The sequence below is a fragment of the Podarcis tiliguerta genome, assembly GCF_965153285.1.
Source record: "Podarcis tiliguerta genome assembly, chromosome: 11".
Lineage (NCBI taxonomy): Eukaryota > Metazoa > Chordata > Lepidosauria > Squamata > Lacertidae > Podarcis > Podarcis tiliguerta.
In genome coordinates, this window is record NC_139544.1 from 6,899,695 (window position 1) to 6,916,279 (window position 16,585).

At 45.1% G+C, this 16,585-nt stretch overlaps 1 protein-coding gene across 2 annotated transcripts in view; it reads right to left on the reverse strand.

Annotated features, from left to right (window-relative positions):
* Window positions 1-10,182, reverse strand: part of GOLM1 (golgi membrane protein 1) — a 31,970-nt gene extending 21,788 nt beyond the window's left edge. Inside the window, exons 1-2 of one of the 2 annotated variants that reach the window (XM_083403502.1) lie at window positions 5,027-6,433; window positions 4,165-4,766 (exon numbers count right to left, since the gene is read on the reverse strand). The gene's annotated coding sequence lies outside the window, so the exon portion shown is untranslated. Of the gene's footprint in view, window positions 1-4,164; window positions 4,767-5,026; window positions 6,434-9,722 lie in introns of those variants that run through there. The other variant, XM_083403503.1, reaches the window with a different exon arrangement.
* Between the last annotated feature and the right edge of the window lie 6,403 nt (window positions 10,183-16,585).

Genomic DNA, 16,585 nt, shown 5'->3' on the forward strand with positions numbered 1-16,585 from the left:
CGAGAGCAAAGTGCCCCTTCTATCACTTGAGTGGCAAAGATTTTCCTGCTGGTTCAGATCACATACCTCTTGGTTTTTAAATCAGACTACATCTTGCATCAGCAATTATTAAGGCTGCCCTTGAAAACTGTTCAGTGGTACAGAAGGCAGCCGATCAGCTTCTGGAAGGCAGGAAGATTAGGGAATGCAAATTACACCAGGGCTCCAAAGTCAGCCTCCCAAGCACAGACCCAGGATGATAAATGTAATCTCTAAAGCCAAGGACGGCTAATTTGTGGCCCTGCAGGTGACAGCTCCCATCGTCACTGACCGCTGGCCATGCTGACTGGGGCTGATGGGAGTTGTGAGTCCCACAACATCTCGAGCGCCACAAGTCAACCAGCCCCAAATTGCCCAAGGTCCTTGTTGTTGTTGTTTAGTGGTGTCCAACTCTTCGTGACCCCATGGACCAGAGCACGCCAGGCCCTCCAGTCTTCCGCTGCCTCCCGCAGTTTGGTCAAACTCATGCTGGTAGCTTCGAGAACACTGTCCAACCATCTTGTCCTTTGTCATCCCCTCCATCTTTCCCAACATCAGGGTCTTTTCCAGGGAGTCTTCTCTTCTCATGAGGTGGCCAAAGTACTGGAGCCTCAGCTTCAGGATCTGTCCTTCCAGTGAGCACTCAGGGCTGATTTCCTTAAGAATGGAGAGGTTTGATCTTCTTGCAGTCCATGGGACCCTCAAGAGTCTCCTCCAGCACCATAGGCCCTACAAACCTTGAATAGCAGAGCAACCTAGCAATAATGAACAAGTAGCTGCCCAGAGGAAATGGCAGGCTCGCTCACAGCATTATATTTGCTTAGCATCATATCCTATTACTGGTGCCACTTAAGACATACAGGAGAGACCTATTAGGATTGAATGACTTTTGCTTTCTCATACAGCTCGTTTCAGCAAGGGCATCAATCACTGCAAAGCCAGATAAGGGATGCTATGGAATACAATGAAGAGACAATTTCACCATGACGTGTTCCTCCCCTTCCCTGGTGATGATATTGTGTGACTGAGGATAGGCTGGTCTTTGAGCAACATGCCAGGGTGGATGCTAAACATCACTATCCTCTCCAATGTTCCAAGGCAATCTTTATGTTCAACTAGGGACGCGGGTGGCACTGTGGTCTAAACCGATGAGAAGGTTGGCGGTTCGAATCCCCGCGACGGGGTGAGCTCCCATTGCTCGGTCCCAGCTCCTGCCAACCTAGCAGTTCGAAAGCATGTCAAAGTGCAAGTAGATAAATAGGTACCGCTCTGGCGGGAAGGTAAATGGTTCGCCAGAAGAAGAAGAAGAAGAGTTTGGATTTGATATCCCGCCTTTCACTCCCTTTAAGGAGTCTCAAAGCGGCTAACATTCTCCTTTCCCTTCCTCCCCCACAACAAACACTCTGTGAGGTGAGGGGGGCTGAGAGACTGTGACTGGCCCAAGGTCACCCAGCAGCTGCATGTGGAGGAGCGGAGACGCGAACCCGGTTACTCAGATTACGTGACTACCGCTCTTAACCACTACACCACACTGGCCAGAAGCGGCTTAGTCATGCTGGCCACATGAACCGGAAGGTGTCTGTGGACAAATGCCGGCTCCCTTGGCCTATAGAGCGAGATGAGCGCGCAACCCCAGAATCATCCACGACTGGACCTAACAGTCAGGGGTACCTTTACCTTTAGGATCAACAAGGAGGATCTTGGTAATACTATGTCGAATATAAAAGGTAAAAGAATGAAGATACTGAATGCTTCTGAGCTTCATCAAAGCCAGTTCTGGAAATCTTCCAAACAAAGTGTTGTTTATTAAGGAACACATCCTTTTCTCCTCTTATGATTTGTACTGAACCAACAGCGTAGGGCAGAAAGCAAATATTCCACATCACCATGTCTGACTTGAAGTTAAGCCCAACAACAATAAAAACGCTGCAAATCAATTCTACTCCTGTCTACTGCATGCTGCAAATCATACTTGAAAGAAGTGATGCCACAAATAAATGCTATTTATCTGCTGAATTATCAGAAAGTATAATTCTGACAGCATACGGCTTGTAGACATTGCTTGCAGATGACTTGCTTCAGTTATCAGGAAAAGAGAAAGTCTTAGAAACCAGAGGCATTTCTCCTGGGCATGGTTGGCCAATTGGTGTTAAAGAAGGATAGAACTTTCTTTATGTATGCTACAACAGCAGCAAGAATACTTATCGCAAAGTATTGGAAGACACAAGAATTACCCACTCTGGAAGAATGGCAGATGAAGGTGATGGACTATATGGAATTGGCGGAAATGACCGGCAAAATCCGAGACCAGGGAGAAGAGTCAGTGGAAGAAGATTGGAAGAAATTTGAAGACTATTTACAGAAACACTGTAAAATTAATGAATGTTAGAATGATGCTGGATTGAAGTTAAGTGGGATTTTTAGCAGTAATGTTAAGGAATATGTAAAAATGGATTGTTAACAGGTGATAATTTAAAGCTATAATATATTAAGATAAAAGATTAAGATAAAATTAAAGAGGGAAAGGATTTGCTGAATTAACCAATTGAACTGGAATGCAAGAAAGGGAGGTGTGAGGAGGTCAGGGAAATAAGTAAATGAAAGATAAGACATGGAAAGACTGATTTGTTTTTAACTGTTTTTATTTTGTATTTTATTTTTATTTTTATTTTTCTTTATTCTTTTTAATTTTTGTAATATGTTGAAAATTTTAATAAATATCTTTTTTTTAAAAAAGAAAAGAGAAATCTTTCCCTAGAGGCACAATTTCCATATGGGAGGAAAAGAGGCAGGACCGGTAAGTACATGCTGAATCACTAAACGGAGAGACTCAAGTCAAGAGTGGATAAATCTCTGTGGGATCTGTGGAACACATGGCAGAATTCACTGGGATTTCTATTTTAACCCGAATACAGCAGGCTAATGTTTGATTGATTGAATGAATGAATGTATATAGCCACCTATCAATAAATATTCTCTGTACAGCCTTACACCAAAGCATTTCTAAAATATACACAAACTAAAGCAAATAAAAACAGAGGAAACTTCCTTAACAACAGAAAGACCATTACAAAAATGTACAGCCCAGACCATGGGTAGGCAAACTAAGGCCTGGGGGCTGGATCCGGCCCAATCGCCTTCTAAATCCGGCCTGCAGACAGTGTTTTTATATGAGTAGAATGTGCCCTTTTATTTAAAATGCACCTCTGGGTTATTTGTGGGGCATAGGAATTTGTTCATTCCCCCCCCCCATATAGTCCGGCCCCGCACAAGGTCTGAGGGACAGTGGACCGGCCCCCTGCTGGAAAAGTTTGCTGACCCCTGGCCCAGACAATGGTGTCCAACAATTCTGTGAACTGCCCTGAGACTTTATGATGAACATGATGCAATGTCGTTGCCAGTTCACAACCCTGAAAATAGGAGTATATTTCTCAAGGCAAGAGGCAAAAATGATGGCTTCTACTCCCTGTTTCTGCCCTGGTCACATTGGTCTGGCTCACTTCTGTCTGCTGCGTAGTCTTCCAACTATTTTGAAAGCTACTATTTCTAGCCTCGAGTCCTGCTCAAATCAACAGGCAGGGGAAGAGGTTCAAATGACAGGAGAGGACAACTGGAGGAACAGTAAAGAAAAACCTTGCTGCGCTGGGAAATTTAAGGTTTGCACACATATTTTCTGGTTTGGGACTCATCCAAAACACAGTGCAGTACTGACTGTATTCAAATAGGAGGTGGCAGGATTTGTCTAGGTCAAATATGTTAAATTTTAGCCGCTAAAACAAGTAACAGTATACAGTGGTGCCTCGCAAGACGAAAAGAATCCGTTCCGTGAGTCTCTTCGTCTAGCAGTTTTTTCGTCTTGCGAAGCAAGCCCATTAGCGGATTAGTGCTATTAGCGGTTATTAGCGGCTATTAAAGGCTTAAGGGATTAGCGGATTAGCTGCTAAAAGGCTATTAGCAGCTTAGTGCCTTAGAAAAAGGGGGTGGGGAGCGGAAAAAAAACCCCAGGAATCGCAAGACATTTTCGTCTTGCGAAGCAAGCCCATAGCAAATTCGTTTTGCGAAGCACCTCCAAAACGGAAAACCCTTTCATCTAGCAGGTTTTCCGTCTTGCGAGGCATCTGTCTTGCAGGGCACCACTGTACTCACTGGTATTTTAAGATTAGAAACATGGGAAGCTCCTTATATCAAGTCCAGTGTTGTCACTGACTGGCTCAGAGCAGCTTACAAAAACTAAAACACTAAAAGGACCTAACAAAACAATATAAAAACAGTTAATAATTTCTTCAAGGTATTTATAAGCAACCGTCTGGGGACATGCCTCCACAAAGTGATGCCTAAGGAGGGAGTATACTTTTTAACATAAATTGTTAAATTATAATTAGTGAATGATGTATATAATGTATATATATAATCTGTATTATGGTTTGTTTATTTACCGGTATATAGTTGTTCTTCAGTGCAACCTGAAGGTCTTTACCAAAATGTGTTGGCCACTGTACCATTTAATTACCGTATTTTTTGCTCTATGAGACTCGCTTTTTCCCTCCTAAAAAGTAAGGGGAAATGTTTGCACGTCTTATGGTGCGAATGCAGGCTGCGCAGCTATCCCAGAAGCCAGAACAGCTGTTCTGCCTTCTGAGATTCAGATTTTTTCTTTTCTTGTTTTCCTCCTCCAAAAACTAGATGCGTCTTGTGGTCTGGTGCGTCTTATAGAGTGAAAATTACAGTGCCTTTCATATTTTCAGTAACTACCGTATTTTTTGCTCTATAAGACTCACTTTTTCCCTCCTAAAAAGTAAGGGGAAATGTGTGTGCGTCTTATGGAGCGAATGCAGGCTGCACAGCTATCCCAGAAGCCAGAGAAGCAAGAGGGATTGCTGCTTTCACTGCACAGCGATCCCTCTTGCTGTTCTGGCTTCTGGGATTCAGAATATTTTTTTTCTTGTTTTCCTCCTCCAAAAATTGGGTGTGTCTTATGGTCTGGTGCGTCTTATAGAGCGAAAAATACGGTACTTTGAAGCTTTGCTGCTTTTTGCTTGCTTGTTTAACCCAAAAGCCTTCTATTTGTGATCCAAAGATACAAAAACCTTAAACCAGGTGTGTGTCAAGGGTTGCTAAAAGGAGCATTTACACACTATTTGCTTTAACAGTCAAGCTTCCTTTTTGAAATGTAAATGGAATGTTAATGAGTAACACTTATAGTGCTACAATACTGCTTTACAACCACAATTACATAGTTCTCTGACCAAACCAAGAATTTGGTGGTAATTCATACTGAAATTGGTTATTCTTTACCAAATAACTTTTTATTTTATAAAAGCATTTGTCTTTTGCTGTATAATCAAAGACCCTGCCTGGTATGGATGGTTGCTTTATCAATAACATTCCATTATGTTCGCTTGTCACTTTTATAAGCAAAACATCAGAAAAGAGTCTAATCTTGACAACTTAGAAAAGTAGTTGAGAAGTTTAAACACCCTCACCAAACTCTGCATATGGTTGAGCATGTGTGTGCATGAGTGTGTCTGCAAGAGAGAGCATGCATGCTATTCTACAAACTCTCCCCCGATGTTTCCCCCCGCCCCTTTCCCCACAGACCACAGGCAGACCTTTGCTACTTTGTTTCCATAACTTGGGGTACAGTACATTTTAGAGGCACGTATTTTACATATCCAATGCCGATCTATGCACAATGCAAAACAAGCACCCACCCACACACACAGATAAGTATGCAGCCATCCCCTGAAGTCTTTTCAGAGCCCCATAAACTCTACATTCAGGGACGGGTCAGAAATTGAGCAAACTCCAAAAAGTTTTTTTTCGCCCTACAGGAGAATACCAGAATTAGCCAATCACGTGGGACCCATTGTGTAAATAATGTATATAAAGCTGACATTTTGGGGGAACTTCCATTCCTCACTACTATGAGCTGAATAAAGAGCATGAAATCCACTCTCAACTCCCGAGTATATTTCACCACTGTGCTGATGATGGCCAGGCAGAAGGCACACAGGGAAATGTTGCCATGGTAACAGGAGGCGTGATGTCATCATGGGGAAAAGTGGGGTTCTTGCCGTAGGCTTTTGAAACTGAGGGGGGATACTGGAAGGCACTGGCTGGAGGCTGCACTGAGAGATGGGGGGGCAGGGGGGTGGATGGCTGCTGCTTTGGATCCAAGCTTGTGAAGCTATTAGGGGAGCAACAAGAGACACTCTCTGGCCATAATGGTCTGCATGCACATTCTCCACAGAAGGCTTTAGATGTAAATATGTGTAAAATAAACCACATTTCTGAAAAAGACGCTAGTCTCTGTTGTGCCTCCTTCCAAAGGAACACAAACCCTAGTTAAATACCAAGACCCCTGGAAACTCTTGCTTGGCAGAGATTGGGGTGGCCTGCAACATTATGTTAATATCCAACATTATGTTAATATCTAAAAAAGTTTAGTATAAACACCAACAACTGGGAAACACTGGCCTGCGAGCGCTCCAGTTGGAGAACAGCCTTTACCAAAGGTGTTGTGGGCTTTGAAGACGCTCGAACTCAGGACGAAAGGGAGACATGCGCTAAGAGGAAGGCACGCTTGGCAAACCCTCACCTTGATCAACTCCCGCCCAGAAAGCTATGTCCCCACTGTGGAAGGACATGTGGATCCAGAATTGGCCTCCACAGTCACTTACGGCTCTGTTAAAACAGTGTTCATGGAAGACAATCTCACTCGGCTGCGAGTGATCGCCAAAGAAGAAGTTAATATCCAAGCCTTTATATGTATTCCAACTGATTAAAAAATGCTCACTGTAATGAACTATATTTTCCCATCAAAGCATAATAAATTACACTACGATGGTTCTATTTTTTTCACAGTCAACGTGTAAAGAACTGAAGTCGCAGTCAGCATGAAGTTTAATTCTAAGGGGACAATCCTATGCTCAGTATAAAGTCAGATGAGTGATTTCAGGATGCCACGTTAGTGCTTTTCCACCGTCAGAGAAAGAGCTACCGTATTTTTCGCTCTATAAGACGCACCAGACCACAAGACGCACCTAGTTTTGGGAGGAGGAAAACAAGAAAAAAAATATTCAGAATCTCAGAAGCCAGAACAGCAAGAGGGATCGCTGCGCAGTGAAAGCAGCAATCCCTCTTGCTGTTCTGGCTTCTGGGATAGCTGTGCAGCCTGCATTCGCTCCATAAGACGCACACACATTTCCCCATACTTTTTAGGGGGGGGGGAGTGAGTCTTATAGAGCAAAAAATACGGTACGTTGGTTGGGCAATCTTATTCCCTTGCGTGCATCATTAACAGAAGGGAAGAAGTAAAAGCTTCTCACACACCCTGCCTGCAGCAAAATGTCAGGGCAATAGAAGTGGTTATTGCCCTGCCTTGTAGGTTTCCCCCCCCCCCCCATAAATATGCAGTGAAATTACTCTGTAAATAATTTAAACCTGATGCACAGTGACGTGATTTTTGGATTGTTGTGTCATAATTTGCACACCATCTAACAGCAGAAATAAAATAAGGCATCACTCATTATCATAATCACGTGCAGTGTAATTCACCTATAGAATAATGCAACTCCCCAATAAATAACTCCCCCTCAGGTGTCACTTACTACTGATACTTGCTTAGAGAATGTATTTATTTGGCATTGTTTTTTGAATACACCTAAAGGGCCATATAAAGTTGGTTGACTGCAGCCCACATGATGAGGGTAACTCGTCTTCATCATGAGAAATGTTTGTTTCTGAATTGTTATCTTTTCCATGTACAAAATAATGCTGAATTCTTAAGAAATTGCGTGTCTTCTCAAGTGGTATTTTTAAAGCTAACATTAGTGTCATCTTTAGTGTACTGCATTTCAATTCCTTAAAAGTACTAAGACTAATCTATGTATTATCAGGACAAAAAAGAGAGGGATTAAGCAATGCATACAAAATAACCACCAACACTTTCAGTGTTTGCAACACAAACATTTTATACCCAAAAAATAGCTAACTTAGCAGCAAATCAAGTTAAAACTAGTCTACCTGTATTGTCAAAGTGATGTCAAACTTTTAGAAGCTAAAAATGGGGAAAATTTTGAGTAAACTAGTTAGATTTTTTTCTATCTGCATAACTGCTGTACATATAGCCCAACTGAGCAAAGCAAAGTTTGTGTTTTTGTTACAAGATTTGGCAAAGGGACCCCTGACCATTAGGTCCAGTCGTGGACGACTCTGGGGTTGCAGAGCTCATCTCACTTTATTGGCCGAGGGAGCCGGTGTACAGCTGGCGAACCAGAGCAGCGCACGAAAATGCCGTTTAACTTCCCACTGGAGTGGTACCTATTTATCTCCTTGCACTTTGACGTGCTTTGGAACTGCTAGGTTGGCAGGAGCTGGGACCGAGCAACGGGAGCTCACCCCGTCGGGGGATTTGAACTGCCGACCTTCTGATCGGCAAGCCCAAGAGGCTCAGTGGTTTAACAGAAATTAGATACTACAGTAGATATGAGAATCTGAAATCAAAGAGGAAGTACTTCAAAGATACCTTGCAGCAATTCAACAACATTTTCAACTCCCCCGCAAAAGCACAAAGACATATTAATAAATGTCACAACCTGAAACACTCAGTATAAACTATCTGAATCACAGAGTAAATTATTTAACCACAGGGTCTTAATCTCAAGACATTCTGTAGGCCCTCTTAAAAATCAACTAATGACTTCCGCGTAACTGGATTCGTGGCAACTTGAAGTATCTGAAACATAAACCAGAACTGGGAATTATTCTGCATTTATGGGATGACTTTTTCAACCAAGTAATGAGATCCCACAACCTACATCCTTCTTCTTTCCATGCCCCTTTCAGAGGTGCCAACGTCAACAGTGGTCTCTTCTGAAGAGCAACCATGACCGAGCAAGTTTAATTTTCCAACCACCATGAGCTACTTTACTCCCTAGAAACGTCAGATTGCAACCCTCTCCAACCAAAAGTCTTTTTTAAGGGGTGAGGAGCCATAATCCTGCTGGACTGCGCTTCTTTTAGATGGGCAGGAAAGCCTTTTGGAGACATTGCCAAAGCGCAGGTGAGGCTCCCCGGGGAAAGGAAGGGCGCGCATTCCTACTGCGCCCGCCCCATCCCCACCGTTCTCTCGTCTGGTGGGAGAGGGGGGGTCTGCTGGGGACGCCTCGATTTGGGAGGCGGGGGTGGGGGGGGGGCTGACCTCGCTTAAAAGCGCCATCGGAGCCCCTGATAAAGGCAGAGCCCCCTTCAGACCAGAAGAAGGCGGGGAGACTTCGGAGCGCCCCCACACCCCTTCTCTCCAAATGGAAAGGTCGAGGGGGGCGCAGGGAGAGGCGGCCGCGCGCCCAGGGGACCCCGCCGGCAGGGCAAGCAAGCGCGCCCTCCTCGCGCGGGGACTTCGGTGCGCCCCGAAGAAGACCGGCGGCGCAACTCCGCGCCCCTTGGATGGCGGAACCGCGCGCGCAAGAGAAAGAGATAAAGAGCCGGCCGTGCGCGGTGCGCCTCGAAGCCCCGGCCTGCGCGGAGACGCCTCCTGCCCCGCTTTCCTTCCTCAGGGGAAGAAGAGGGCCTTTTTCTCGGTGCTGCCCCTTCCTCGGCGCCGAAGAAGGCAGGGTCTGAGGAGAGGCTGCCCGCCGCGCAAGGCGGAGAGGGCCGCTGGAGGAGGCGCGGCACGGACGCAAGCGCCGCGTTCGGGGGCTCACCTTCCGCGCTCCGCGCCGCCTGTCCTCCCCGGCGAGGCCCGCTCCTCCCGCCGGCTGCCCGAGGAGCAGCAGGGCGAGCGCCGCTCCCTGCCCCCGGGGAGAAGGCGAGGAAGCTGCCCCGGGGAAGGGTTCTCTTTCCCGGCGCCTTGGCAAACCTGCCCGCCTTCCTTCAGTAGCAGCAGCAGCCGCCGCCGGCCGGAGCGTCTGGCTGAGGGAGAGGAGGCGGCGAGCCGGAGGAGCTGGCGCTGCTGCTGCAAGGAGGCACTGCGGGCAGAGCAGGAAGTGCAGCAGGCGGCGAGGAAGCGGCGGGAAGAGCTGGCGAGGATGGCCGGGCAGGTTGCGCGCCGGGAGCTGCCCCCGCCGCGCCGCCCCCGGCAGCCGCTTGCGCGCGCGCGCGCGCTCCGAGGAGGAAGAACCGGCTCCGTCCTGCAGCACCTGCTCCCTCTCGCCCGCCGCCCGCTTCCTGTCTGGGGAAGACGGGCCCGCGAACAAAGGCTCCTCCGGAGAAGGGCGAGAAGACAGCAGCCGGTGGAGCCAAACAACGCGAGCCTTTCGGGGGGGGGGGGGCTGCTGCGCTCAATAGCATGGGGGGGGGTGTCAAGGTACACATTAGGGCGCAGAGAGGGAGCATTTTTATTAAAGGAAATGGGAAAAAGAGAGAAACGGTTCCTCGAGAAAATGCACAAATGCAATAGTAGTAGGAAAGAAGGAAGGTTTGCAAAAAACGGAATATGTAGGTTTAAAACACAGTAGAAGTGATCCCAAACGTTATTAACACACTGCTGCCGACTAAAAGTTGCATGATGCAGCAGAGAACATCAGCCCTCAGTGATGCGCATATTCATAAAATAAACATGAAATGGGATGGCTGGCACAATTTCAAACTATGCCTTCCATGGGAAGCCTATTGTTCCAAAATGACACAAAGGCTCCTAATGGTCTTTTTTTGCAAGAACAAAGTCTGACCAAATCTAAGCTAGATGTTTAGGATTGCAGACCTGTTTAACATAACCTTAGCATACTAGATTTGTTCAGCCAGTGAAAGGAACTTTGTTTTCTTTTTCTGTTAGTTGCCTATACAGCGGTACCTCAGGTTACAAACACCTTAGGTTACAGACTCCGCTAACCCAGAAATAGTACCTATGATTAAGAACTTTACCTCAGGATGAGAACAGAAATCGCGAGGCAGCGGGAGGCCCCATTAGCTAAAGTGGTACCTCAGGTTAAGAACAGTTTCAGGTTAAGAACGGACCTCCAGAACGAATTACGGTAAGTTCGTAACCAGAGGTATTAGATAAACAGGAAGAAATAAAGGAAAGCTTTGTTAGACATTTCAAAAGCCTCTGTAAAGCTGGCAGTGAAACAGATGAAGAAATAACAAAATACCTGCAACGGAAAAACATAGAAGATATGGTAATCAGGGATAAGACTGAATACCTAAACTCCCCTTTATCTACAATGGAAGTACCGTACATCAAGCGATAGTAAAACCTAAAACAGGAAAGTCCCCAGGACCAGACAGTCTTACCACAATGCATTACAAAAAAATAGAAGATTCCCTAGTCTTACCTATGAAATTATTAATAAATAAAATTTTGGAAGAAGGAAAAATACCTAAAACATGGCAGCGAGCACACATAGTAATGATATTAAAACAGGGCAGAAATAAAGAACTTATAAACTACTATAGACCGATCTCCCTACTTAATAATGATTATAAAATATAAGCGGATATCTTAGCTACAAGATTTTTAAAAGTATTGAACAAATATATTAATCAAGATCAGGCTGGTTTCCTACCAGGCAGGAAAATGAGCAATAATATAAGGGCAGTAATTAATTCAATAGAATACCTGGATTTGAACCCAAACAAATAAGCAGCTTTTATATTCGTAGATGTGGAGAGAGCATTTGATAATGTATCTTGGAAATTCCTTGAGAAAACAATTGAACAAATGGATATGAGAAAACAATTCACAAGGGGCTGAAAAGCAATATATGAAGGACAAAATGCAAACCTGATAATTAATAATGACATGACAGAATACTTTAACATTGAAAAAGGGACCAGGCAGGGATGCCCACTTTCACCTTTATTCTTCATATTCTTATTAAATGAAGAAATAAGACTAGACCAATAGATGAAAGGGATAACTCTAGGAAACAAATTTTATAAGTTACGGGCATTTGCAGATGATTTAGTATTGATGGTAGAAAACCCAGAAGAAAGCATCCAAAAGGTATTAGAGAAAATGGGAGAATTTGTCAAAGTCTTGGGATTTACATTAAACAAAGAAAAAAATGAAAGTAATGGTTAAAAATATGGGAGCTAAAGAAAAACGAGCTAGAAGAAAAAACAGGATTGAATATAGTAAAAAAAGTAATATATCTGGGTATACAATTACCGTGGTACCTTGGGTTACAGACACTTCAGGTTACAGACTCCGCTAACCCAGAAATAGTACCTCGGGTTAAGAATTTTGCTTCAGGATGAGAACAGAAATCGTACTCCAGCGGCATGGCAGCAGTGGGAGGCCCCATTAGCTAAAGTGGTACCTCAGGTTAAGAACAGTTTCAGGTTAAGAACGGACCTCCGGAACGAACTAAGTTCTTAACCAGAGGTACCACTGTATTGGCTAGGAATACACTGATCTTATTTTATAAATTTATTTTATTTGATAGTTTTTATGCTGAAGGGAGAAGAAACATTTAATATTCCCTTCATCTTGTTAGATGCAGAGTAGAAGTCTTGACATCAGCATCACTATGTCAGGGAATAGATGATCCCTGAGGTATTGTACTTTTCAATTTTGATTATTATCTCTAGAGATACCTAACCTGGATCTCTGTATCCCAAGTGAGTCTGAAATTATATTCTACAATTACTCAGATGATACATGCTCCTTTGCTACGTCAGTACCAAAACAGGAATGACATCTCAAGGCTGACAGAAAAAGTATCTGGTTCTTCACATGGTCAGCTGCCTTTTAGCAAGATTGCATTAAACATTTTCACCTAAAGGCTTAGATGAAAACTTTCCACAGAAGACAGATCTGCTTAAGGTGCAAAAAGCCTATGACAGAGGATCAGACCATGGGGTTAAAAATCTGCCAACGTGATAATACAAATGCCTTGTACATGGACACATGTTCCTTTCTGCAAGGAACCATTACAGGGCTGGAACTTAAGTGCTTAGAGATGTGCTGCTTCAAGCACATCTGTGGGCACCAAACAGATGTACAGCAGGCCTTGCATCTGAATTTTTAGGGCTCTTCCACAGCCTGTTCATTCATCCTGGTTTGCAAAGCTTGTTGTTGTTGTTGTTGTTTAGTCGTGTCCGACTCTTTGTGACCCCATGGACCAGAGCACGCCAGGCACTTCTGTCCTCCACTGCCTCCCGCAGTTTGGACAGACTCATGCTGGTAGCTTCAAGAACACTGTCCAACCATCTTGTCCTCTGTCGTCCCCTTCTCCTTGGGCCCTCCATCTTTCCCAACATCAGGGTCTTTTCCAGGGAGTCCTCTCTTCTCATGAGGTGGCCAAAGTATTGGAGCCTCAGCTTCACGATCTGTCGTTCCAGTGAGCACTCAGGGCTGATTTCCTTCAGAATGGATAGGTTTGATCTTCTTGCAGTCCATGGGACTCTCAAGAGTCTCCTCCAGCACCATAATTCAAAAGCATCAATTCTTCAGCGATCAGCCTTCTTTATGGTCCAGCTCTCACTTCCATACATCACTACTGGGAAAACCATGGCTTTAACTTTACGGACCTTGCAAAGCTTAAAGGTAAAGGTAAAGGTACCCCTGCCCGTTTGGGCCAGTCGTGTCTGACTCTGGGGTTGCGCGCCCATCTCGCTTAAGAGGCCGGGGGCCAGCGCTGTCCGGAGACACTTCCGGGTCACGTGGCCAGTGTGACGAAGCTGCTCTGGCGAGCCAGCACCAGCGCAGCACACAGGAACGCCATTTTTCTTCCTGATATAAAGCGGTACCTATTTATCTACTTGCACTTAAGGGTGCTTTCGAACTGCTAGGTGGGCAGGAGCTGGGACCGAACGGCGGGAGCTCACCCCGCCGCGGGGATTCGAACCGCCAACCATACGATCGGCAAGTCCTAGGCGCTGAGGTTTTACCCACAGCGCCACCCGCGTCCCCCTTGCAAAGCTTACTCAGTGTTTATTCTTATTTGTCTAGAGGGGAATTATAGGACAATGAGCATTCATCCTGATTTGCTTGTAGGCTGTTTGCATATCTTCCCAACAATGATTTGTTCATCCCATCCCTTTCCTAACCACAAAAGTCAATGTTGTTGTTGTTTTAATAGATTTGGTGTGCTAGGGTGACAGAGCACTTCAATCCATTTGAATTGCACAAACGTAAATATCTGGTATTAACTTGAATCCTTCCCACAATATTGTGACAACCTGGAAGCACCCTCAGAAATAATAATAAAAAAAAACATTTTCATTCCATGAGCTGCAGAGGGCGAAGGAACAGTAGGCAGCCAGAACAAACAGAAGGTTGGGAGGTGAACTTTAAACATCCGCACCCAGCAAGCATGCACATACAAACCTTCGCTGGTTGCCTTTGTCCCAGAGGCACTGCAGTTTCTTAACCAACTTGGCAAAACTGCACTGCCCCTTCGAAATGCACAACACCAACTGCTAGAGTGGGTGCCAGAAAGTATCCTTCCAGTGGTGATTTCTCCCCAAAATCATGATTCCGCCCCCCCAGATGCTCACTTAACTTTAGTAACATTAAACATGGCACCTTTAGAATAGTTGTTTCAAGGGTGCACCTAAAGCAGGGGTCAGCAAACCTTTTCAGCGGGGGGCTGGTCCACTGTCCCTCAGACCTTGTGGGGGGCCGGACTGAGGGACAGTGGACTGGACTATATTTTTTTTGGGGGGGGGGAATGAACGAATTCCTATGCCCCACAAATAACCCAGAGATGCATTTTAAATAAAAGCACACATTCTACTCATGTAAAAACACGCTGATTCCCGGATTGCGGGCCAGATTTAGAAGGTGGTTGGGCCGGATTCAGCCCCCGGGCCTTAGGTTGCTTACCCATGACCTAAAGCAGGGATAAGCAAACTTTTTCAGCAGGGGGCCAGTCCACTGTCCCTCAGACCTTGTGGGGGGCCAGACTATATTTTGAAGGGGGGGAAATTGTATCTCCTTTCCTTCTCATCTGGTTCCCAATACCAGTTCTCCCCCCACCCCACCCCCAATACTACTTTGAGAGGAGCACCACTCCTTAGGCATCTATTATGTTGCCTCCAACTCCCATCAGCCCCAGCCAGCATGCCCAATGGTCAGGGATGATGAGAACTGTCCATACATACATAAAACAATGTTATTTTTATGCTGCCTCCAGCAATCACCTGCTATGTGGTTGCCCCTTGCCAGAGGGAGTTTTGCTATAGTAAATTTACCCCTCCAAAGGGAACAGTGGAGCTTTAGGTCATGGGTAGGCAACCTAAGGCCCGGGGGCCAGATGTGGCCCAATCGCCTTCTAAATCCGGCCCGTGGACAGTCCGGGAATCAGCATGTTTTAACATGAGTAGAATGTGTGCTTTTATTTAAAAAGCATCTCTGGGTGATTTGTTTGGCATAGGAATTCATTCATTTCCCCCCCCTTCAAAATATAGTCTGCCCCCCCCCCAAGGTCTGCGGGACAGTGGACCGGCCCCCTGCTGAAAAAGTTTGCTGATCCCTGCTTTAGGTCATGGGTAGGCAACCTAAGGCCCGGGGGCTGAATCCGGCCCAACCACCTTCTAAATCTGGCCCGCAATCCTGGAATCAGTGTGTTTTTACTGTTTGGAAGTCACATACTGGCAGATTCAGGTTGTGTGATTGAAGTTGACCTGGAACTCTTGAGCGACAAATACCCTCCCCTCCCCAAAAAGACATAGGATTCGGCTGAGCACGGGTGCAATCACAAAGCGCAACATTGACTTAAGAGAGCGAAGGTGGTTCTGCATAGGAATGACATGAGGCTGCTGCCACCTCGTGGCCAATTCAAGACACTATTGGTTCTGAGATTTGACTCATTAGCCATTGCAGCATGACAGATGGCTTTATTTAACTATTCTGTGCTAGTCTGGGATTCAGGTGTTGATTTATTTGCCCTTTTTATTGTCTTTTCTCTTTGCACCGGCTCCTTTACATATCTGCGTCACAAAGCAAATTGTTAGATTGGGCAGCAACACCTTAAAGGAAGATTCTCCCTGGTTCTTCAAGTGTAAAAAAATACATAGTGAAACATCCATTAAATAACTTTTGATCATTAACAGATTATTAATGATAACTCTGGAACTTGATGGTCAAGTTGCAATATTAATTGCTATGTTTCTAGTTTTCCAGACCATCAGTAACATGACAAAGTTATGATGACTCTCACTTCCAGGCTATGTACTGCTTCTGTCATGTTCATTACTCAACAACTTTGAATAATATATTTAGGAGGTCCCTTAGAGGTCATTGAGCCCAACCCCCTACTCATTGCAAAGGAAACTTGCCTAGGAGGTAGAACTATTACTCTGCAGCAGTTGCAACTCCCATGAACAATCTAGCATTGGAACTTCTCCCAATAACAAACTAGACAACCTGTTTGTAAGTGACGTGGCTGCTACATGGCAGTCTTAAGTTCTTAAAACAAATACCTATATGTAGGGAGCAGGGCTGGGCGACATCTGGTTTTGAACATCACAATATATCAGCAACTAAATATGCAATATGCTGATATATCACAGTGTCTCTTCACTTTGCCCTTTCAGTGCCCTCCTTATGTACATAATGCCATATATACACATGTGGAACTGAAGCTAAAAAGGCAAAGGTACCCCTGCCCATACGGGCCAG